We start from the raw sequence: 24,420 nt of genomic DNA on the forward strand, positions 1-24,420 counted from the left end.
AAGCGATGGAACAAAGATTCATCACTTCGAACTGGAAACAAAATGGCAATCCATAGAGTAAAAAGTTCAAAGCTGCATCGTCAGCCAGTAAAGTCATGACAACAGTAATCTGGGACTCTGGAGGTATTACTTTGTTTGATGTCAACTCTCATGGTACAACGATCAACTCTGAAGTGCTTTGTGCTACTCTCAGGAAATTGAAGAAATGGCTCCTGCATGTACGTCACCACAAAAATTCAAATGACCTTCTCTTTGTCCATGACAATGCAAGACCGCACATAAGTCTGTGCACCCAAGAATACTTCACAAAGCATCACTGACTGTTCTTCCTCATCCGTCCTACAGCCCAGATCTCACACCTTCTGAGTTCCATCGATTTGGCTCAATGAAGGAAGCAATATGTGGATGATGAGGAGGCTCTTGATGCAGCAAGACGTTGACTTTGACGTCGACCACTGGAGTGATACCATGTGGATGTGGATATACAGGCCTTGCCAGTAATGTGGCATAAGGCCGTCGCATTGAGATTATGTTGAAAAATAGGGTTTTGCAGCCAAGAGAGTAAAGAAGAATATGGTGTGTTGGAATCCTAAATAAAACCAACCTGCTTTCGGAAAAAAGTGTGTTCTATTACTGCCCTTCGTAGTTTTTCTAATATAATGAAGAGGATCAATAAAACAATACACATGCAGTAGAAAAAATAGTAGTAGCAGAATTTGTTGCTGAGAAGAACAAAGTCTGCGGAGCTGCCAGCCACTGTAAAACAAACAAACGGTTTGAGTAAAACCATCTTGTCAGCACTCCAAAACTCGAAAAAAATGGAGTAAGAACTCCAGTCCATAAAGACCGGGCACCAAATTGTCAAATCATGCAACCCCACTCCTGTCTGATGGATTAGAGGATGATCATTCATACAGTGGTATGGATATTGATGTGTGCCTGAGAGAACTGTCAAGTCCTTTAAGTAACACAGCCTCCCACCTCCCTGCTGTAGCAAGTTCCACTCATAGGAATGACAGTCGAACATCAATAGGTTCAAGAGATGTTGAAAAACTATGAGTTCCAACACAGTACAGACCAATGTTTATATGCTTCCAAGAGGTGCGTTTTTAACCTTCTGATGCCTCTGTGCTACATGGTTACAGCTTTCACAAAAAGGACAGCCTTAGCAATGAAAGAGATAAAGAAGCAGTACCTATTTTTGTGGACACTCCATACTATTCCTGACCTCTCCATATCCACACCAACTTACAAACTGTCGCTGTAACATAGAATGTCTAATGTAAATTAACAGCTTGTTCCTTCTGATTGTTATTAGGCCTACATGGAGTTCATGAGCAAGAGGGTCTCATTCAACCCATTGTGCAGCTCACCCAACCATTACTCCTGTGTGCAGATTTTAACACACATTATGTGCTACGGGGCTCACAACTGCCTGCCCAAGGGATAGTGATGTTGACAGTTTCCTTCTGTCACCAAGGACATACCTATTGAACAGGGGGAGGGAGGGGGGCAAAGCACACACTTCAACATTGCAGCATAGTCATTCACTGCTGCCAATCCCTCTATATTCCCTTCAGATTTTGCACAGTGGGAAGTGGTCAACGACCTGCATTCAAGTGACAATTTCCCAGTCGGGGTCCACCTGCCAGGCAAAAGTAGCAGATTGAAAGAATCAACCACGATGGGCGCACAGCAAAGTAAACCAGGCACTGCACAGCCAACTTGCAAAATTTTAAAAGCATGTCAGTGTCCAGGAATGGATGGATCATATTGTCTTCATGTTCCACTGCACCACTGAAGCATCCATTTCCGAATCTTCAGCTCAGCTACTTAGGCCACTTGTCCCTAGTGTAGAAACAAATCCTGCTCCATAATCAGTGGGAAGCAGCCAGCTCTACATGGGTTCAAGTGCTGGGCAACTCCACAGAGCCCCAGAGGTTTTCAGGTAGTGTTGGTGAAATGTCAGAAACCTGGGGGAGCATGAAGAGTTCATACCAACAAATCTTGAACACCATAAACCTTTCCTCTAAAAATGCTGTTGTATGGATGCCATTTGAAGGATTTCTGGGAGTGATGGGACATGCCCAGTTCCTGCTTTATGACGAAGTGGAAACTCCAGATGAATCAGCAGGACGCATCACTACAGTCAGCCTAATTCAAATGTTAGTATCCAGAAAGCTCCTTAAACGCGTTCAGTATATGTTCAGGAGGCATCACTCCATCTTTCACAACCTGGGACTCGTAGAATTGGCTATACAACAACCTTTCTTGCATAGGATAATTTAACAGCTGTATACTTTGACGTCAAGAAGGCCGACTATAGTACTTGGAGAAATAATATCCTCAGACAGTTTCACGATTAGGGCTTCCGAGCATGTCTTCCCATCTTCGTATCGTCCATTCTCTCTTCATATTATTTTAAATATCCAGTTAGACGTGTCCTCTGACAGCATTCAACAAAAGAAAAGTTGCCGTCAGTGCAGTGTTTTCAGCGTGACTGTCTTTGTCATAGCTGCTAACAGTATAACATCTACAGTAAAAAGTCCTGTCCAGTGTTAACTGCTTGTGGTCGACCTCTCCATCTTTTGTTCCTTCGCTAGCCTTGCAACCACAAATTTCCTGGTGCAGATGGCAGAAAGTTGGAGGAATAAACAGAGAGACAATGTTTAGATTTTAGGCTGAGAGTGGCCCATGGCGCCATTCCCTGAAGAAAGGAAACCTGTGATGCCCGTGGTGCACAAGTCACTGTACAACACAATTTAGCAGAATGTGTTTTATATTTTTCTGAGAGGACAGAAGGAGGTTTAGATGGCGACTGCTTTCTATTTTAGCTAATAACAAGTATGGTATATTTTTTATTTGTTGTATGAACTCTTGCCTAAGCTTTTAGGTTGGATGGTTTAGTGCATGAACGGGCAACCGGCAGCCCATGGGATCAGCCTGACCCACCGAAGAAATTCGTGGGAAAGAGTGAGAGTTGCAATTATGTCTTGGACGCATTTTCGAATATTTCTGTCGACGCTTGGCTCATCTTAGATTTGCAGCCCATGATGCAAACCAATGAAACTTTGGCTTACTCACTGCATGCACAAAGCCAATTCACTGTCGTTGGATTTGAACAAAAAAGAAACACTGTTCCAGCCTCAGCACAAAATTATGTCCCCTTGTGCTCATGTGTGCGTGAAGAGTGAGGGAAACACCTCAGTACCTTGAAGGGGTGTGAGGAGAAGTATTTTCGCCTCTGGATCAGTGCTGACAATACATGCATTTTATTTACTGCTTACAGCCTACATATGTGCTACACATTGATAGATCACAAACCCTGGTACTAGGCGACAATGGCATGAAAATTACCGACTACTTGTGAAATGTGTCGATTTGATCAGTGGCAGCAGGGGGCATAACCTGGTGAACAAGCTAGTTATCTATTGTAGGCTCAGGATTTTCTATTTCCTTGATGACACTTCAAGATGCATGGCATATCATTTTCAGATGTTAAAACTTATTTACATGCCATATATATTGTTTCTTTACTAATGGCGTTTCAGAATCTTGCTACAGAAGTCTTTAAGACAGCTCCATGCATAAATAAATGCAACATAAATGAATTACTCTCAGAAATGCGTGTTTCGAAGCATAATTTATTGGTGTGATGCATGGGCTAGGAGCGCTGTAATCGCATTAGGTGATGAGGTGGCCTGCAAGCTTAAGTAAATGTGTCAATCAGGCCTGCAGGTCACCAATCGTTGTCCAAGCCTGGTTTCGTGTGTTGCTGAGTAGTTGGCTCACCTTTTATAGCTCAGTGACCAGCCAGCCACATTCATCTGTTGTAATATATCTTACAACTGAATTTCTCTCTTTTTAATGTTTGTGCGTGTGGGTGTGCGCGCTTGTGTGTGTGTGTGTGTGTGTGTGTGTGTGTGTGTGTGTGTGTGTTTGGAGGGGGGAACATTATTGAGTTTTTAGCGTTTTTATCACATTTAACCATACTCACCCCCTTAGTGATATTATTTCAGGCTCTAAAGATCTGGCTGTCGTGTGTCCAAACAAGCATATAATCATCATCAGTAAAGGATCATTTTTCCTTGTGCTGCAGAAGTTAGCACAATTAAATTTGAGATACACTGGTCACCCAGGCACATTGATAACTCAAATAAGGTTGAACCGAGTGAGGCAGCGCAATGGTTGAGGCAGTGAACTCTTGTAGGATTGAATGGTACTCAAATCCCTATTCAGCAGGCACATTAAAGATATATGTGATTTCCCTAAACTACTTCAATTAAATGCCAAAGATGATTCCTAAAACAGACCATAGGCATTTCTTCCTCTAATACTGCCCAACGACTGGATGATGCAGTGTGCTTATATTTGGGAAGAGCTGTGTTAACGTCAGTGTCCATCCATCCATTCTTAAATAATTGAGGCAAAAGTTCGGATAGTTCCTTATTGAAGGCCATAGTTGATTTCCTTTTCTTGCTGTTTGTCAACTCTGAGTATGTACTCAGTCTTCAATGACCTTATCATTGATGACACATCAAAGTCTATTCCTTCATTCCCTCTCCTGCTCAACAAGTGCCGCATCTCTTACGATTTGTCTGTCAGTTAGGCATTAAACTCCAAGCTTTCTTCATCAGGGGATATTATGACAGCTTAGTGTTGGTGTTGTAGTATCTTCCACAAAACTCACACGACGCATTCGCATTGAGATCTCTAGAAAGAGGATTTCCTAAATTGTTGTTTACAAGAAAGAAGATTTTCGCTTTTCGGAATTCTTCTCTGAGGAGCAGATTCACAAGGCTGTGAAGCAAGGATTTATTTTTCATACAAAAAGAAATTTTAATTTCAAGAAGAATACCTATTTTCTTTAAGAATAGAAATTTATCTTTGTTTTAAGAAAGAATGAAACTGCAGTTTAATAGAAGAAGGCAATGACTTTCAAAATTGCATTATAAAGACAAAGGGACAGTAAAGCAAAGAAGCTAGCCAAAGAAGGCAGTATAATTAAAGTGCATCTACTCACAGAGGTCCAGTGTAGGCTGTAAATGTCATATGATAGTGAAACTTGGTAGATACACTATGTGATTAAAAGTATTCGGACACCTGGCTGAAAGTGACTTACAAGTTCGTGGCGCCCTCCATCGGTAATGCTGAAATTCAGTGTGGTGTTGACCCACCCTTAGCCTTGATGACAGCTTCTACTCTCGCAGGCATACGTTCAGTCAGGTGCTGGAAGGTTTCTTGGGGAATGGCAGCCCATTCTTCATGGAGTGTGTGTGTTTGGAGGGGGGAACATTATTGAGTTTTTAGCGTTTTTATCACATTTAACCATACTCACCCCCTTAGTGATATTATTTCAGACTCTAAAGATCTGGCTGTCGTGTGTCCAAACAAGCATATAATCATCATCAGTAAAGGATCATTTTTCCTTGTGCTGCAGAAGTTAGCACAATTAAATTTGAGATACACTGGTCACCCAGGCACATTGATAACTCAAATAAGGTTGAACCGAGTGAGGCAGCGCAATGGTTGAGGCAGTGAACTCTTGTAGGATTGAATGGTACTCAAATCCCTATTCAGCAGGCACATTAAAGATATATGTGATTTCCCTAAACTACTTCAATTAAATGCCAAAGATGATTCCTAAAACAGACCATAGGCATTTCTTCCTCTAATACTGCCCAACGACTGGATGATGCAGTGTGCTTATATTTGGGAAGAGCTGTGTTAACGTCAGTGTCCATCCATCCATTCTTAAATAATTGAGGCAAAAGTTCGGATAGTTCCTTATTGAAGGCCATAGTTGATTTCCTTTTCTTGCTGTTTGTCAACTCTGAGTATGTACTCAGTCTTCAATGACCTTATCATTGATGACACATCAAAGTCTATTCCTTCATTCCCTCTCCTGCTCAACAAGTGCCGCATCTCTTACGATTTGTCTGTCAGTTAGGCATTAAACTCCAAGCTTTCTTCATCAGGGGATATTATGACAGCTTAGTGTTGGTGTTGTAGTATCTTCCACAAAACTCACACGACGCATTCGCATTGAGATCTCTAGAAAGAGGATTTCCTAAATTGTTGTTTACAAGAAAGAAGATTTTCGCTTTTCGGAATTCTTCTCTGAGGAGCAGATTCACAAGGCTGTGAAGCAAGGATTTATTTTTCATACAAAAAGAAATTTTAATTTCAAGAAGAATACCTATTTTCTTTAAGAATAGAAATTTATCTTTGTTTTAAGAAAGAATGAAACTGCAGTTTAATAGAAGAAGGCAATGACTTTCAAAATTGCATTATAAAGACAAAGGGACAGTAAAGCAAAGAAGCTAGCCAAAGAAGGCAGTATAATTAAAGTGCATCTACTCACAGAGGTCCAGTGTAGGCTGTAAATGTCATATGATAGTGAAACTTGGTAGATACACTATGTGATTAAAAGTATTCGGACACCTGGCTGAAAGTGACTTACAAGTTCGTGGCGCCCTCCATCGGTAATGCTGAAATTCAGTGTGGTGTTGACCCACCCTTAGCCTTGATGACAGCTTCTACTCTCGCAGGCATACGTTCAGTCAGGTGCTGGAAGGTTTCTTGGGGAATGGCAGCCCATTCTTCATGGAGTGCTGCACTGAGGAGAGGTATCGATGTTGGTCTGTGAGTCCTGGCATGAAGTCGGCGTTCCAAAACATTCCTAAAGTGTTCTATAGGATTCAGGTCAGGAATCTGTGCAGGCCAGTCCATTACAGGGATGTTATTGTCGTGTAACCACTCCGCCACAGGCCGTGCATTATAAAAAGGTGCTCGATAGTGTTGAAAGATGCAATCGCCTTCCCCGAATTGCTCTTCAACAGTGGGAAGGAAGAAGGTGCTTAAAACATCAATGTAGGCCTGTGCTGTGATATTGCCATGCAAAACAACAAGGGGTGCAAGCCTCCTCCATGAAAAACACGACCACACCATAACACCACCGCCTCCCAATTTTATTGTTGGCACTACACTCGCTGGCAAATGAATTTCACTGGCATTCGCCTTACCCACACCCTGCCGTCGTATCGCCATATTGTGTACCGTGATTCATCACTCCACACAACGTTTTTCCACTGTTCAATCGTCCAATGTTTACTCTTCTTACACCAAGCGAGGCGTCGTTTGGCACTTACAGTTGTGATGTGTGGCTTATGAGCAGGTGCTCGACCATGAAATCCAACTTTTCTCACATCCTGTCTAACTATCATAGTACTTGCAGTGGATCCTGATGCAGTTTGGAATTTCTGTGTGATGGTCTGGATAAAAAATGGTTCAAATGGCTCTGAGCACTATGGGACTTAACTTCTGAGGTCATCAGTCCCCTAGAACTTAGAACTACTTAAACCTATCTAACCAAAGGAAATCACACACATCCATGCCCGAGGCAGGATTCGAACCTGCGACCGTAGCGATCACGCGGTTCCAGACTTTAGCGCCTAGAACCGCTCGGCCACCTCGGCCGGCTGGTCTGGGTAGATATCTGCCTATTACACATTACCCTCTTCGACTGTCGGCGGTCTCTTGTCAGTCAACAGACGCTTTTGTGCTGTACGTGTCCCTTCACGTTTCCACTTCACTATCGCATTGGAAACAGTTGACCTAGGGATGTTTAGGAGTGTGTAAATCTCGCGTACAGGCGTATGACACAAGTGACACCCAATCACCTGACAACGTTCGAGGTCCATGAGTTCTGCGGAGCACCCCATTCTGCTCTTTTACGATGTCTAATGACTACTGAGGTCGCTGATATGGAGTACCTGGCGATAGGTGGCAGCACAATGCGCCTAATATGAAAAACGTTTGTTTTTGGGGGTGTCCGGATAGTTTTGATCACATAGTGTATTATAATGCGTTGATGCGGAACCGATTTAGCTCGAAAAAACTGAGTTCCAATTTTGGCCACCATATGCTAATCTGGCCCTGTGAACGCTACGAATACATATAGAAACGGTTCCATATATAATGGGTTAGGGAAGGGACGTGGCCAGAAAAGGTCAAACAAATGAGAAAGGCATAATGTTAATTGTATTATTAACCAGCGCTTACACAGTTAGTTCAACATGAGCACTGCAGACGTCTACGAGGTGCTGTATCCATAAAACGACGTGATCAGCAATTGCTTGCAGCAGTTTCGGTGGAATCTGAGCAATATGTTCCTGTACACTGGCCTTTAGATCAGCTAGAGACTGAACATGTCCCTGGTAAAAGATTTCTTTAAGATAATCGCAGAGCCGAAAGTCACATGTACTCAGATCAGGTGATCTTGCAGGGCATGCATCTGGAAAACCTCTGGAGATTACACGTTCTTGAAAGGTTGCATTAAGCAGATCTTTCACTGGGCAAGCGACATGAGGTGTTGCCCAATTTTGTATGAAAACAGTGGTTTCCACAGGCCATCGGCCTTGCCGCGGTGGTAACACCAGTTCCCGTCAGATCACCGAAGTTAAGCGATGTCGGGCTGGGCTAGCACTTGGATGGGTGACCATCGAGTCTGCCGAGGGCTGTTGGCAAGCGGGGTGCACTCCGCCGTTGTGAGGCAAACTGAGGAGCTACTTGATTGAGAAGTAGCGGCTCCAGTCTCGGAAACTGACATACGGCCGGGAGAGCGTTGTGCTGACCACATGCCCCTCCATATCCGCATCCAGTGATGCCTATGAGCTGAGGATGACACGGAGGCCGGTCAGTAGCGTTGGGCCTTCATGGCCAGTTGGGGAGAAGTTTAATTTTACTGGTTTCCACACAGTTGTCTTCCAAAACAAGAATCACATGCTGTGCAAGGAAAAAAATGGTTCAAATGGTTCTGAGCACTATGGGACTTAACATCTGTGGTCATCAGTCCCCTAGAACTTAGAACTACTTAAACCTAACTAACCTAAGGACTTCACACACATCCATGCCCGTGGCAGGATTCGAACCTGCGACCGTAGCAGTCGCGCGGTTCCGGACTGAGCGCCTAGGACCGCTAGACCACCGCGGCCGGCGTTGTGCAAGGAGGTCTTGATAATGTGCAAACGTTACGGGACACATGAAAGGCTCTATGGGTGTATTCTCTTCAAAGAAGAACGGATCGAGAATTAGCACCACACAGTCACATACGGCGAGTGCAATGCGTCTTCGTGCACAACACGCGGTTTGACACTATGTAAAATTCGGCAATTCTTTGTACTCACTGCATCCTGAAATGTGCCTCGCCACTCCATAGAATATTGCTCATATACGTATCATCAATTTCGATCCGTGCTGGAAACCGAAGAGCAAATTTAGAACGTTGCTCCTGATCATGAGGCTTCAGTTGCTGCATCGTATATGGGTCTCGACGGGTATCAGTGTAAAACAGACCGCAAAACTTTCCATACTCTTGACCATGGGATGGACAATTCTCGTGACACTGCACGAGCACTAACACTAGGCAGGGCAGGGCAGGAGTTGTATGGTCAGTTACAGCAACAGCGATATCGTCAATAACTTCCACTGTAATAGAGCGCCTTCCTCGTACTGGTTCCACACCAAGCTCAACCGTGTTTTCGCATTTCATTAAAACTTTTTTGAAACCTTTTAATGACATCTGGCCTCTTCTCAAGCCTTTCAGTCGGTTATACTCTCTCAGTGCTGCACTGTAATTGTTGCTGTTGACATATAACAGTTTCACTAACAGCATACGGTCTCTCTTCTCGGAAACAACACTGTTCTTTCATGTTATTGTTTGTAAACTGACATTGTGGATGTCATACCGTCATACGAACAGTGTACAGCGCCGGATTTGCACCTGGTGGCCACAATTGGATCTACGTTTCGCTGCCATACAATAATTACAGTTCACACTGGACCTTTGTGAGTAGTGGCACTTTAATTATAAGCACCCAATACTAGCTGAGCACCTGGCGTTGCCAGGGTATGTATGTATTCCAGTGTTCTATTAGCACATCTCTTCTTTCTCCCTCTTTCTGTTCATCTCCTCCTCCACCCCCTCTCTGTCCATTTCCTCCACTTTGCCTCTCTCTCCCTCTCTGTCCATCTCCTCCATCCCCCAGTCTCTGTCCATCTTCTCCTGTCCCTCTCTCTGTCCATTTCCTCCTCCCCTCTTCCTGTTCATCTCCATCTCTCTTCATACTCTGTCCATCTCCTCGTCTCCTCTCACTCTGTCCATATCCTCCTCTTTCTTTTCCCTCTGCATTTGCTCCTCCCCCTCTGTCTGTTCATCTCCTCCTCCCTCTCTCTCTGCCTATGTTTTCCCCCACCAGTCTCTGTCCATCTCCTCCTCTTTCTTTTCTCTGTCCATTTCCACATTTCCCTTTTTCTGTCAATTTCCAGCCCCCCCCCCCCTCCCACTGTCTGTCCATCTCCTCCCCTCTTTCTTCTTCCCCACATATCTGTGCCAATCTCCTTCTTCCTCCTCACTGTATGTCTATCTCATCCTCCCCACTCCCCTCAAATGACTCAAACGTCTCTAAGCACTATGGGACTTAACATCTGAGGTCATCAGTCCCCTAGACTTAGAACTACTTAAACCTAAGTAACCTAAGGACATCACACACAGCCATCCCCGAGGCAGGATTCGAACCTGCGACCGTAGCAGCGGCATGGTTCCGGACTGAAGCGCCTAGAACTGCTCGGCCACCCAACTCTCCTCTCCACGTCATCACGCTCACCTGTATATGAAGCTGGTGGTTCTTACCGCACAGTATTTCTTTTCAGAATGTAACATATGTAACCAAATATTGTTGATATCATTCCGGGGGTATGGGATAAGCTTTTTACCAGTGGCTTTGCCCCTGTATGCACATGTCAAAACATATTTCACATATATTTAACATATTTCACACATACTTGTTCCCATTTTTCACCAGTATCTCTAGCGAATTTCACCCTGCAGTTTCATTTTCATGCAACTAAATGTTAATGAGGTCGTATCTCCTTAACTATGTGCTATATAGTAATATAATTTGGCAGGAAGACCCAGTGGCGTATGTGACTGCCGCTCCCGAAATGTGTTGTGAATAGTTAAAGTAAAGAAATAATTAATTAAAACGTTATGCATGATGTGGCAGTTCTTCATGCATCTCTGTATTTGACGTCTGTCTCCTAAACTGTGTGTTTTTACAAAAAATGGTTCAAATGGCTCTGAGCACTATGGGACTTAACTTCTGAGGTCATCAGTGCCCTAGAACTTAGAACTACTTAAACCTAACTAACCTAAGGACAGCACACACATCCACGCCCGAGGCAGGATTCGAACCTACGACCGTTGCGGTAGCCCGGTTCCAGACTGTAGCGCCTAGAACCGCTCGGCCACCCCGGCCGGCTATGTGTTTTACAATGATATAATTTTATAGGTACATTCAACGGCATATGTGGATAGTGTCGGCGAAATTTGTTACGGGTGGAATTAGTAGTAAAGAAGTAATAAATTAAAATGTAATGCATGAAGTGGCAGTTTCTCATACATCTCAATATTTGACGTCATATCTCCTGAACTATGCGGTGTACAATGATACATTTTTGTAGGTACATTTAGCAATCTAAGTGTGTACTTTTGCCGGTAGAGTTAGTAGCACTGAAGTAATAAATTTAAACGTGTTGCATAATGCGGCTGTTTTTCACCAATATCTATGTTTATGATGTCATATCTTCTGAGGAGGAGGATATTAGTCTTTGACGTCCGTTCGACAACAAGGTCATTGGAGACAAAGCACAAGCTCAGATTAGGGAAGGATGGAGAAGAAAATCGGCCGTGTTCTTTCGAAGGAAGAATCCTGGAATTTGCCTGAAGCGATGTAGGGAAATCACGGAAAACCTAAATGAGGATGGCCGGACGGGGGTTTGAACCGTCGTCCTTCCGAAGCAAGTCCAGCGTGCAAACCACTGCGCGAACTCGCTCGGTCGTATCTTCTGATGGTTCAAATGGCTCTGAGCACTATGGGACTCAACTGCTGAGGTCATTAGTCCCCTAGAACTTAGAACTAGTTAAACCTAACTAACCTAAGGACATCACAAACATCCATGCCCGAGGCAGGATTCGAACCTGCGACCGTAGCGGTCTTGCGGTTCCAGACTGCAGCGCCTTTAGCCGCACGGCCACTTCGGCCGGCTCGTATCTTCTGAGCTATGTGTCGTAGAATCGTATAATTTTTCTGGTACAGTCAGTGGTATATGTGAATATTGTCTGCAAAATGTATCGTGTATACGGTTAATAGTAAAGATGTATTAAATTAAAAAAATCATTCGTCATACGGAGTTTTACTGCATGAATAGGAAAAAATGTAGCAAGTAATAAACTTTATACCTTTCACCATATTGTGGGGGCGTCAGCGAGAAAAAATTTCGTAGGTTTGAAATTATATGTGAAGTTTGTTGAAAGTCTCTAATTGCTCTCATTCTCAAGTACTGGATGACTACAATATGGGTTTTCGTGCATCATGAGCTACTCTACTTTTTCACCTCCACCACGTTGATAGGTACGTCATTCTTTCTGCCATGCTAATAATTTCCAGACAATAAGTGATATGAGTACCAAACTTGGTGGAAATCGGTCCAGTGGTTTAGGAGAAGACGCGGAACATACTTACATACATACATATGTATACATAATAAAGAGCATGTCTGCAAACCAAAAGTCATGGGATCAAATCCTGGTCGGCTGACGAATTTTTTTCAGTCTCCTTTTAACTTAGCCTTCACTAACGATTGTCAAGAACAGCTGCAAGAAAAAAAAACTAACATATGCAATGTGTGACATTACAAATTACTGAACTGTCTACACTACTGTTTGGAAAAATTGAAACATGAAGACAGAGATGTGATTACAATGAAATTTATTCCACTAATTAGCGACATGACAGTATACAAATGTTAGCATTGCAGACCTGTACGTGCACTATGACTGCGGAAATTCAGACAGTGTAGCACCACCTCGTGCTGCAATCAGAGCCGCTAGACTTCGTGGCATGGAATCAAAGAGCGCCTGAATATGCTGCTGGGGAGTACTCTGCCACGCCGTTTGTAGGTGCGTCCACAAAGCATCAACTGTGCCTGCAAGAGGACCTGAATGAACAATTTGCCGATCAACCATTTTCTACGCATGTCACCAGGCGAATGGGCAGGCCAGTGAAGCAATGATACCCGTCATTCTTTGAAGAAGACTTGCGCATTCCTCGCCACATGTGGTCGGGCATTGTCTTCTGAAATATGGCACGTGTTCAAATGTTCAAATGTGTGTGAATTCCTAATGGACCAAACTGCTGAGGTCATCCGTCCCTAGACTTACACACTACTTAAACTAACTTATGCTAAGAAAAATACACACACCCATGTCTGACGGAGGACTCGAACCTCCGGTGGGGGGTGCTCCGCAATCCGTGATATGGCGCCTCTAACCGTGCGGCTACTCCGGGCGGCTATGACACGTGGAACGGCCTGCAGGGGCAGTACTGCCTCAGGCAAGACCTCCCTGATGTAGGAGTAGCTGTTCACATTGCCCTCCAGACGGACTCTAGATCGCGTGTTATAGGCAACGGCGCCCCAAACCATCACACTTGCCGTTTACCCGGTATGTAGGTCATCAAGACAGTCTGGCCCATTGCGTTCATAATCGTGGAGTCGAACGATTATGCGGCCATCACTGTGGGAAAAGTTGAAGAGGGACTCGTCTGAAAACGCTGCATTTTGCCACTCTGCTCGCCAGTGCTGGCGTCCACGTGCCCTTTGCACTCTGCGGCGTTCGTAGGTTCTGGTCAGTGGAAGGCGACGCAATGGCTTGTGTGCCACATGTCTAGCCCACACAAGACGGCGTCGAACCGCCGATGCAGACACGCCCACACCTGTTGCAGTGCTTCAACGTGGTGCCGACAGTGTGGACAAGACTGCTCCGCTCCTTACAGCCAAGCAGATAAGATGGCGGTCATCTTACGCTGTGGTTACTTTGTGTGGTGCAGTACCGTGTTGACCCTGTGTCTGATCCTCTTCTCTGCACTGGCCTCACTGTTGAAGGAGCATGTCCTGTGTGACCCACAATGCCACAGAACAACAGAACTGCCTCCCAGAGACCAATCATTCTGTCCCTTACGAAGACACATTCCGATACTCCACCCTGCGTTGTTACACGTTTACATTTTGTATGATGGCTCCGCACCGATTGAGCGTTGAGTAATACCGATCTGTAGGTCACACAAGAGGGCGCTATTGGGCCTACGTGCACGCCACCCCTCTGCCATTTAAATCCTTTATTACATTTCCATTACTCTACACGTCTTCCTATAGTGGCGTGTTGCAGACCATTCCTTCTGAGTGTTGCACGTTTTACAAACTGTAGTGTACATCTCTCACTTACACCGTCTCTAAATCTATACAGCATATCATCACATATTTCGCGTTTTTTAAGCTCCCTAACAGTTAGTATTGGCCAACTGAAAAGTTCGTTTATAACCACCCAACTCCGTATTCTCCAAATAATACGAACATACATCGTCAGCATATTTGCAAGTGGATCTTGTACTCCTTCGCTACTACAAAAGAGAGAGTACACACACATTGACAGTACCACAAATACAGGGTTATTACAAATGATTGAAGCGATTTCACAGCTCAACAATAACTTTATTATTTGAGATATTTTCACAATGCTTTGCACACACATACAAAAACTCAAAAAGTTCTTTTAGGCATTCACAAATGTTCGATATGTGCCCCTTTAGTGATTTGGCAGACATCAAGCCGATAATCAAGTTCCTCCCACACTCGGCGCAGCATGTCCCCATCAATGAGTTCGAAAGCATCGTTGATGCGAGCTCGCAGTTCTGGCAAGTTTCTTGGTAGAGGAGGTTTAAACACTGAATCTTTCACTTAACCCCACAGAAAGAAATCGCATGGGGTTAAGTCGGGAGAGCGTGGAGGCCATGACATGAATTGCTGATCATGATCTCCACCACGACCGATCCATCGGTTTTCCAATCTCCTGTTTCAGAAATGCAGAACATCATGATGGAAGTGCGGTGGAGCACCATCCTGTTGAAAGATGAAGTCGGCGCTCCAGTTGTTGCATGGGCCAATTTTCCAGCATGTCCAGATACACGTGTCCTGTAACGTTTTTTTCGCAGAAGGAAAAGGGGCCATAAACTTTAAACCGTGAGATTGCACAAAACACGTTAACTTTTGGTGAACTGCAAATTTGCTGCACGAATGCGTGAGGATTCTCTACCGCCCAGATTCGTACATTGTGTCTGTTCATTTCACCATTAAGAAAAAATGTTGCTTCATCACTGAAAACAAGTTTCGCACTGAACGCATCCTTTTCCATGAGCTGTTGCAACCGCGCCGAAAATTCAAAGCGTTTGAATTTGTCATCGGGTGTCAGGGCTTGTAGCAATTGTAAACGGTAAGGCTTCTGCTTTAGCCTTTTCCGTAAGATTTTCCAAACCGTCGGCTGTGGTACGTTTAGCTCCCTGCTTGCTTTATTCGTCGACTTCCGCGGGCTACGCGTGAAACTTGCCCGCACGCGTTCAACCGTTTCTTCGCTCACTGCAGGCCGACCCGTTGATTTCCCCTTACAGAGGCATCCAGAAGCTTTAAACTGCGCATATCATCGCCGAATGGAGTTAGCAGTTGGTGGATCTTTGTTGAACTTCGTCCTGAAATGTCGTTGCACTGTTATGACTGACTGATGTGAGTGCATTTCAAGCACGACATACGCTTTCTCGGCTCCTGTCGCCATTTTGTCTCACTGCGCTCTCGAGCGCTCTGGCGGCAGAAACCTGAAGTGCGGCTTCAGCCGGACAAAACTTTATGAGTTTTTCTACGTATCTGTAGTGTGTCGTGACCATATGTCAATGAATGGAGCTACAGTGAATTTATGTAATCGCTTCAATCATTTGTAATAGCCCTGTATATATATTTCATCGGCACCACCACCCCTCTACTGACTGATTTCGGCAATATCCCTGCAGGTTTCGAGTTGTTCACTTTCTCCCACAAACACTACCATCACCACCACCACCACCATCATTCCCTTACTGGCTGGTTCATGTCAAGTTTATGTAGCCTACTTTGGTATGCAAAACTTAAAGACAAAAGTAATTTTCGCATGATGTGTCACTGCCAAGTAACATCGCTTGGTGAAACTTGGAACATAAATAGAAACAACTGCTAGTATGCCGCCACGTTAGCTGCGTGGTCAGTGCAGTAAATTGCCAACCAATGGAGCCAGGGTTCATTTCATGGCCGGGTCAGAGGTTTGGGGACTGGGTGTTGTGTTGTATCTACGTTTGCATCATCATAAATGACATACCACTGTTGAGATGTCTGTATGGGTACGTTCTGAAAGCTAATTTAAAAAAAACCTGCTGCAGTATAGTATAAGAGTACACTGTGAGACAAACAGAGATGACACTTTTATTCAAAGACAATGATTACACTGAAGTCACCATGATTCATGATCGTCCCCCAGAAATTACAAAAAGTGGGACATTGTTCTTAACAGAGTGTGTGATCACCATAGATGACAGTGCATGCTCTGCAATGCTTCTGTACTGGCCATAAGATTGGTTATGAGTTCTCTCGGTAGGGTGTGCCGAACATCCACCAGTGAGGTTCACAACTCCTGAATGGTCGTTGGTGCATACGGATGTGCTGCAATACATCTCCCCAACACATTCCACATCTGCTCTATGGAATTTAACTTGGGGGACCTGCAGGCCAGCCCATCAGCCGAAAATCCTCTCAGTGATTAAAATATTGAGTCAAATTTAGGAATAACTTGGCAGTATGAGCTTACTTATTAGTATGATGTGGTACCCCCCTTGCCTGGATGCTTGCAGTGATTCGGTTGAGAAGAGTACCATAAAGCATTTATATCCTCTCCTGGGGCAACCTGGCTCCCAATTGTTGTATCTGGCGCTTGATATCCTGAATACTGGCGCTGGGACAGAGTTGAGGTCCAAGCCGATCCGACACATGTCTATCAGGGACAGATGTGAGGTCTTGCTAGCCATGAGAGTACTTCAACATCGTGCAGACCATTCATTGATACATAATCCAATCGTGGACAAGCATCGTCCAGTGAAAAATGGTACCACGATATTGTCGCATGAGGTGTAACAGATTAGGATGCTTCATGATTGTAACACACTGTTGTGCTATCAAAGTTGCCTCATTCACTACCTGTCGTAACTAGAAGTTGTGCCCAATGGTTCCCCACTCCATGACATCGTAAGTCGCCGCTGTGTCTCTCCAAAATGCTGCCGGCCAGGGTGGCCGAGCGGTTCAAGGTGCTACAGTCTGGAACCGCGCGACTGCTACGGTCGCAGGTTCGAATCCTGCTTTGGGCATGGATGTGTGTGATGTCCTTAGGTTAGTTAGGTTTAAGTAGTTCTAAGTTCTAGGGGACTGATGACCTTGGAAGTTAAGTCCCATAGTGCTCAGAGCCATTTTTGATCCAAGTCGCCGCCATACTTGCTGACAGTGGTCCTCTGGGATGGCACAGAGCTACGATTCATCGCTGAGCACAATATGACACCATTCATCGGGAACCGGTACTTGGTGGTCATGCCAGCACTCCAAGTGCACCTATTTGTGTTGTGATGTTGATGCTAGCCTATGCATGGAATGGTAATTCCCTATTTCTGCAGCTCCTAGTGTCTGATTAATGGTGTGGGATGATGCAGAATGTAACGGGGAGTCCATAACATGTTCTCAGCTGGCAGGCATAGATGTGAAGGGACTGATGACCATAGATGTTAAGTCCCATAGTGCTCAGAACCATTTGAACCATTTTTAGATGTGAAGGGGTTACAATGTGCATAACACGGTAATCCTACGTTGTCGTGCTCAGATGTGGTCCACCGGAACCTTGATAACAAGTATGACTGCCCTCACGTTCACATGGGTTCAACATGAGGCCACTGTCTCATCTGCCTCACAAATATAGATACTGCACCATTCAAACGACCAGCCAAATAGAAGCCAGAATGAGAATCCTTTCAAACTCTGTTACGTGCTGAACGATGCTGTTCACGCTCGTTATAGACCCTCAGACGCCTAGCAGTGTTTTTGGTGTTTATTTTTTGCACTTTTCAATCTCCACCTTGAGGAGGAAGAGCAGGTTGCTTCAAGGCGTGCCAACCACTCTTTTCAGACATAGGTGTTAACAGTTTTTATTCTTATTACGCTTATTCCATTTTTCTTGCAAAATGTGCGTAAATAATTTAGTACAATTTTAAGTAGTTCCTGAGATTGTTGTTATAATTTTTACATATACATGATAGACATGGGATAAACATCACTAAAAATATGCACGACGAGAAAATAATAAATTCAGGCATGAGAATAATATAATAATAAATAAAAAATAAAGACCGACAATAAAAATAAATTTTTGGGTTGTAGTTAGTTCTAGGTTTGTTTGTGTGGGACACATAGGACAAAGAAGTAATAAGATAATAATAAAAATAATTTCTGGGTTGCAGTTTTTGATGCGGCGTTTGTTTAATGTGACTAAATTATACTTAAAATTATTAATTTAAGTTAGCTTGAGAGTATTGAATAAGATGCTAAAACATGCAAGTTGTTGGGGCATAGGTGCAGGTATTGTGACAATTAGCACCTTAATATGTATCCAGTGTAGTGTTGTAGTTGTTTTTCTGCATCTAACAGCCTTTATGGAAACACATAGCGTAATATACTACCTTGCACGGTCATAACTGTGCCATGAAGTGGACCATATCTATCAGTTTAGACATCCCACTTTACGTCCACGTGTGCACACTTCAGTACATGACCTGCTGCACAGGGCAAAATAAACATTAATGGCTTGGTTAAGGCATGTATACTTGGAGGTAGTAAACCAACCTAAAAACCGACTACTCGTACCAGTTATAATTATTAGTTTGCAAATGAAGTAAATACTAATGTAATGTTGTTCAGTATACTGCCCTCAGACATCAAGAGAAATTCCTGCACTTATACCCGTAACACCCTGTACATGGTAGTGATTAAGGAAGGATGGAGTAATGAAATGAATACAGCATGTTCTTAGACCTAAGTTATTTGTTTGCTTGTATGATTCTTGAGAGGATTGTGTGCTTTTGTTGCTTCAAGGTTGTAGACCATGTGTGTGATGTGTGTGTGTGTGTGTGTGTGTGTGTGTGTGTGTGTGTGTGTGTGTGTCCACTTCACTACCTGACCCGGTACCTGGTGCCCAGGGGAAAATAAACGTTAATGGTCTGGTTATGCCATGCATATTTGGAGGTAATGACCAACACGAAAACCTACTGCTCATTGCAGCTATAATTACTGTTCAACAAATGAAGTAAACACTGATGTAATGTTGTTCGGTATACTGTCGCCAGTCATCAAGAGAAATATCTGCACATATACCCCTAAAACCCTTCATATAGTAGTGATTAACTAAAGATAGTTTTGTGAAACGAATACAATACGTTCTTAGGTCTAAGTTATTTGTTTGCTTGTTTGATCCTTGAGAGGGTTGTGTGCTTGTGTTGTTTCAACGTTATGGGCTGTGTGTGTGTGTGTGTGTGTGTGTGTGTGTGTGTGTAGTTATCTATGTATTTCTTCAGCCAGAAGGGGGGGGGGGGGGGAGAGAGAGAGTTGTGTTAGTAGTTAGGTGTTCCAGGATTGGTGCCAGATCTAAATATGTTTTTGCATTGTTCCATTAAGTTTCGGGTGTGCAGCCCCAAGAAATCTCCTTCTTCTTCTATTGTGCATGAAGAGGTGATGTATTAATACTTCGATTTCTTATTTTTCCTGGTATTTGTAGTTAAGAGGTCTTCCATATCCGGTGTCTTGTTGAGTAGGCGGTACCACACCTCGCTTTCAGTTTAACCATACTTCTTTCGAATGGTTCCATTCTGGTAGTATGATATACTTTGTCACTTGGCGTAAGGGCGAGCAGTTTGGCGATGACGCAAGCAGTCTGCTTTCTGTTATTTGTATCTTGTTCGCCACCTGTGTGTTTGTATGCCTCTCAGAGGGGCTGCTTCCTATTCTAATACAGGTTTTAGTACGTCTTACATGTGTGCAGCACAGACTGAATGCCACAGCCATGGATACACTGTCTGAATGCCACAGCCATTGATACGTCCTTGGACCCTGAAAAGCACATGATCACACACAACACCTCACCACACACACTGAAACCCACACACAGAACTTCAATAGGCCAGGACCTCCCCTTCCCGGAACCCCCACCCTGATCTATCCACTCCCAAGGACCTTTAGCAATGACTAATGAAGTAGATCCACATCACATTAACCTCCTCTTTACCAAGATACAGAGTGTGAGAAATAAACGACCACTGCTAATACTCGCGTTCGTTAAGGAAGATATACACATTATGACACGTGTGGAAACCTAAAGCAAAGCAACACCTTCCAAAAAAATAGGCAGAACAGTGGACAGTGGACGAGGTGTGGCAACACACGTAAGCGACACCATAGCAGCGAAAGAGATCCCCCTCAGAGCCGCCAAAGTCACAAACACAGACAGTCTGTAACAATAGCTTGCATGTACAATCCCGCAGGGGCAGCACTGCAGACCCAGTTCATACAATACATCATCATTCCATCCTATTAGGAGATTTTAATTCAAGACACCGCATTTTAGGTGACAGGGTGGACAACGGAAATGGAAGACAACTTTTTGATCCGCTGACGCCCGACCAATCCTTAGACTTCCACTAGATGGGCCAGACTTTATTGGCTTTCAAGGCAAATCAGCACCAAACCACATCCTCTATAGATATGACCTGAACGACACGTTGACACAACTCAGAACAGGAGACAATCTCCAGCAATCACCTAACGATCGTCTTCTTCACATCCGCCAACCTATGCTCTCCTCCTCATCCCTCGACGTGTACTATTCTAAAATGTCTTGGTGCTGACTTGGACAAATACCAAGACGTACTCATAAAAACTAATAAATCCTATTAATATCACTGACAACAATGACCTTCACCAAATAAAAGCAGACTCGAGACATTTATCAAAAAACAATACGGGAATCGGTTCCCACAATAACAGTGTAAAAGTAGATGCCCTCTTTCTCCGAAAAAGCGCTAGACATAATTACGACAAATGAAACGGGTTCAAAGAAAGTAAGAAAATCCGACAAATCTCACATAAGGAGACAGTGGATAAACTTAATGCAAGAGTAAAAAGAATAACATGCACGCACAGACAGCGACAGTGGGACGATACCTGCAGCAGTCTGGACTACAGGGACGGTAGAAACTTTTGGGAAAGATTCAAAACACCGACAGGACAACTACAGACATCACCAACGCCCCTAGGATTGACAACAAGTACACGACTGCCCACCAAGGCTGTAGCGTTCAAGCATGTCTTACAGGAAGTGTACTCCTTCCCTAATGATATTAAGTTTGACGACCAGTTCAGGCTCCAAATCGGAATACGACTGACGCAAATGCTGACAACCCCAACAACTTTTATGGAAGAACAACAAACCCTACAATACCAGGAAAAATAAGAAATCGAAGTATAAATACATCACCCCTTCATGCACTATAGCACAAAACAATGCAAAAACGTATTCAGATCTAGCACCAATCCTGGAACACCTAACTACTAACACAACTCTCCACCCCCCCCCCCCCCCCTTTCTGGCTGAAGAAGGAAGAAGTATATAGCTAACTACACAGACACACACACACACACACACACACACACACACACACACACACACATGACCCACAACCTTGAAACAACACAAGCACACAACCCTCTCAAGGATCATAAAAGAAAACAAATAACTTAGACCTAAGAACATTATGTATTCATTTCATTAATCCATCTTTCCTTAATCACTACTATAGACAGGGTGTTATCGGTATAAGTGCTGATATTTCTCATGATGTCTGAGGACCAGTATACTGAACAACATTACATTAGTATTTACTTCACTTGCATACCAGTAATTATAGCTACTATGAGCAGTATGTTTTTATGTTGGTTAGTATCTCCAAGTATGCGTGGCATAACTAAGTCATTAATGTATATTGACCCCTGGGTAGCAGGTCAGGTAGTGGATTGTCAACACGTGGATGCAAATTTTAAAGTCTATACTGATAGGTGTGGTCCACCTCATGGTGCAGTTGAGACCGTGCAGAAAACATTACGTAGTAAATTATGTGATGTCCTTGTTAACTGATCATAATCAGATCAAATTCTTCAATAACGACTCCTTGTATTACGCCATGTTCATCTATCGCTCTACTTCTGGAAGCACCGACTTTGTATTCCCATCGAATCCTATTATGTCATATGCACCATAACTGTTCATTGTTGGAGCTCTTAATTTGTCAAGGTATGTATAAATCTTGTGCAAACACTGCAGATATATGCAGGTGATAACCCGCATACAATGAAACGTACAGCTCCCTGCTGTAACGGCATGCTCGTCATAAGTTGGGTGACTAGTGAGAATATAACTACGGCTGATTTTGGTGATTGCTACCTTGACATTCTAGTGTCCAACTAATGTGATGACGTATGACGAGAAGTGTGGAAGTTTCTCATTCGTTACATATGGTTCCTTGACTAGCACGACATTGTCGCCCTATTTTTCTGTGGTCTTTCGCGGTTCACTCATAACTAAAACACAAAGCGTGGCGTAGGTCCGCAGGACCCTATGGCTGCTAGACTGTCTTGAATGGACGTAACACTTGAATGAGGAGGTAAGGTGCGATTGAAGTAAATTCGTGGATAGGCCTTTACGAAATCTTAGTATTCATGTTCGAGGTCGAAAACTTCATTCTGGTGTGTATATCGCAGAAGGTTTTTACGTGCGTAGGAACTTCAGAAATTAAGCTACAGATGTCGTCCTACGCTAAGACCATTGCACAATGGGAGTGGCACATTGTCAGAAAAGAGTACATGTCCCTAGTTTCATGCAGATAGTTCTGCTGCGGAGCAAATAACAGGTGCATCATAGTGTGGTATTATGAACTGCAACTGAAAATCTGCTCGGAAGTTGAACTAGCCGTGGCAGTACGAATTTTGTCGGTAAAACGTCTAAATTGCACGTAGATTCACCATGAAAGTCTGATGGTATATGGATCAAATGTAATGTCGCGTCCAGCCACAGTGAAACGGTGTCAACAATTCGATAAAGGCCACGCAGACATGGGTGTTACTGACAGGGAAGGAAGGCCATCGGTATCGACCGCAGACGATAATGTATAGGCAATCGAGGAACCGATTCGCAGCACATGCAGGTTTTCCAATGACGATGACTTTCTCACAGCGGGTCTCGTACGGCTCCGTGACCAAGGCTCTGACCACTATGGGACTTAACATCTATGGTCATCAGTCCCCTAGAACTTAGAACTACTTAAACCTAACTAACCTAAGGACATCACACAACACCCAGTCATCACGAGGCAGAGAAAATCCCTGACCCCGCCGGGAAACGAACCCCGGAAACCGGGCGCGGGAAGCGAGAACGCTACCGCACGACCACGAGCTGCGGACACTCCGTGACCAAGGAGCGGATTTGTATCTTCGAGGAATTGTGCAATTGATAGAACGCTCCGACCGTTGTTTCCAAGGACTTGGCGACTATGTTGAAAAATAGTGTCATAGATCTTTGTCACTTTGGAGTGTAGAGCACCAGTCAATAAAATTTACTTGGTCTGCCATGTGTAACTTATTTTGCCGGCCAGAGTGGCCGGGTGGTTCTAGGCGCTTCAGTCTGGAACCGCGCGACCGCTACGGTGGCAGGTTCGAATCCTGCCTCGGGCATGGATGTGTGTGATGTCCTTAGGTTAGTTAGGTTTAAGTAGTTCTAAGTTCTAGGGGATTGATGACCTCCGCTGTTAAGTCCCATAGTACTCAGAGCCATTTGAACCATTTTGTAACTTATTTTCTCAAGTCCCAAATAGTTCAAAATGGTTCAAATGGCTCTGAGCACTATGGGACTCAACTGCTGTGGTCATCAGTCCCCTAGAACTTAGAACGACTTAAACCTAACTAACCTAAGGACATCACACACACCCATGCCCGAGGCAGGATTCGAACCTGCGACCGCAGCAGCAGCGCGGCTCCGGACTGGAGCGCCTAGAACCGCACGGTCACCGCGGCCGGCTCTCAAGTTCCCTCGTATCCATTTAAACAATATGCCGCAAGTGCCCGTGGCAATAGCGATTGTGTTCCCTTATGTCGGTGCAAACATGTGATACGAATCTCATAGTTGCCTGGAGAATTATACACTGAAGCGCCAAAGAAAATGGTATGGGCATGCGTATTCAAATATAGAGACATGTGAACAGGCAGAATACAGCGCTACGGTCGGCAACGCTTATATAAGACAATTGTCTGGCGCAGATGTTAGATCGGTTGCTACTGCTGCAATGGCAGGTTATCAATATTTAAGTG

This window comes from Schistocerca piceifrons, chromosome X (assembly GCF_021461385.2).
Source record: "Schistocerca piceifrons isolate TAMUIC-IGC-003096 chromosome X, iqSchPice1.1, whole genome shotgun sequence".
Classification (NCBI taxonomy): Eukaryota; Metazoa; Arthropoda; class Insecta; order Orthoptera; family Acrididae; genus Schistocerca; species Schistocerca piceifrons.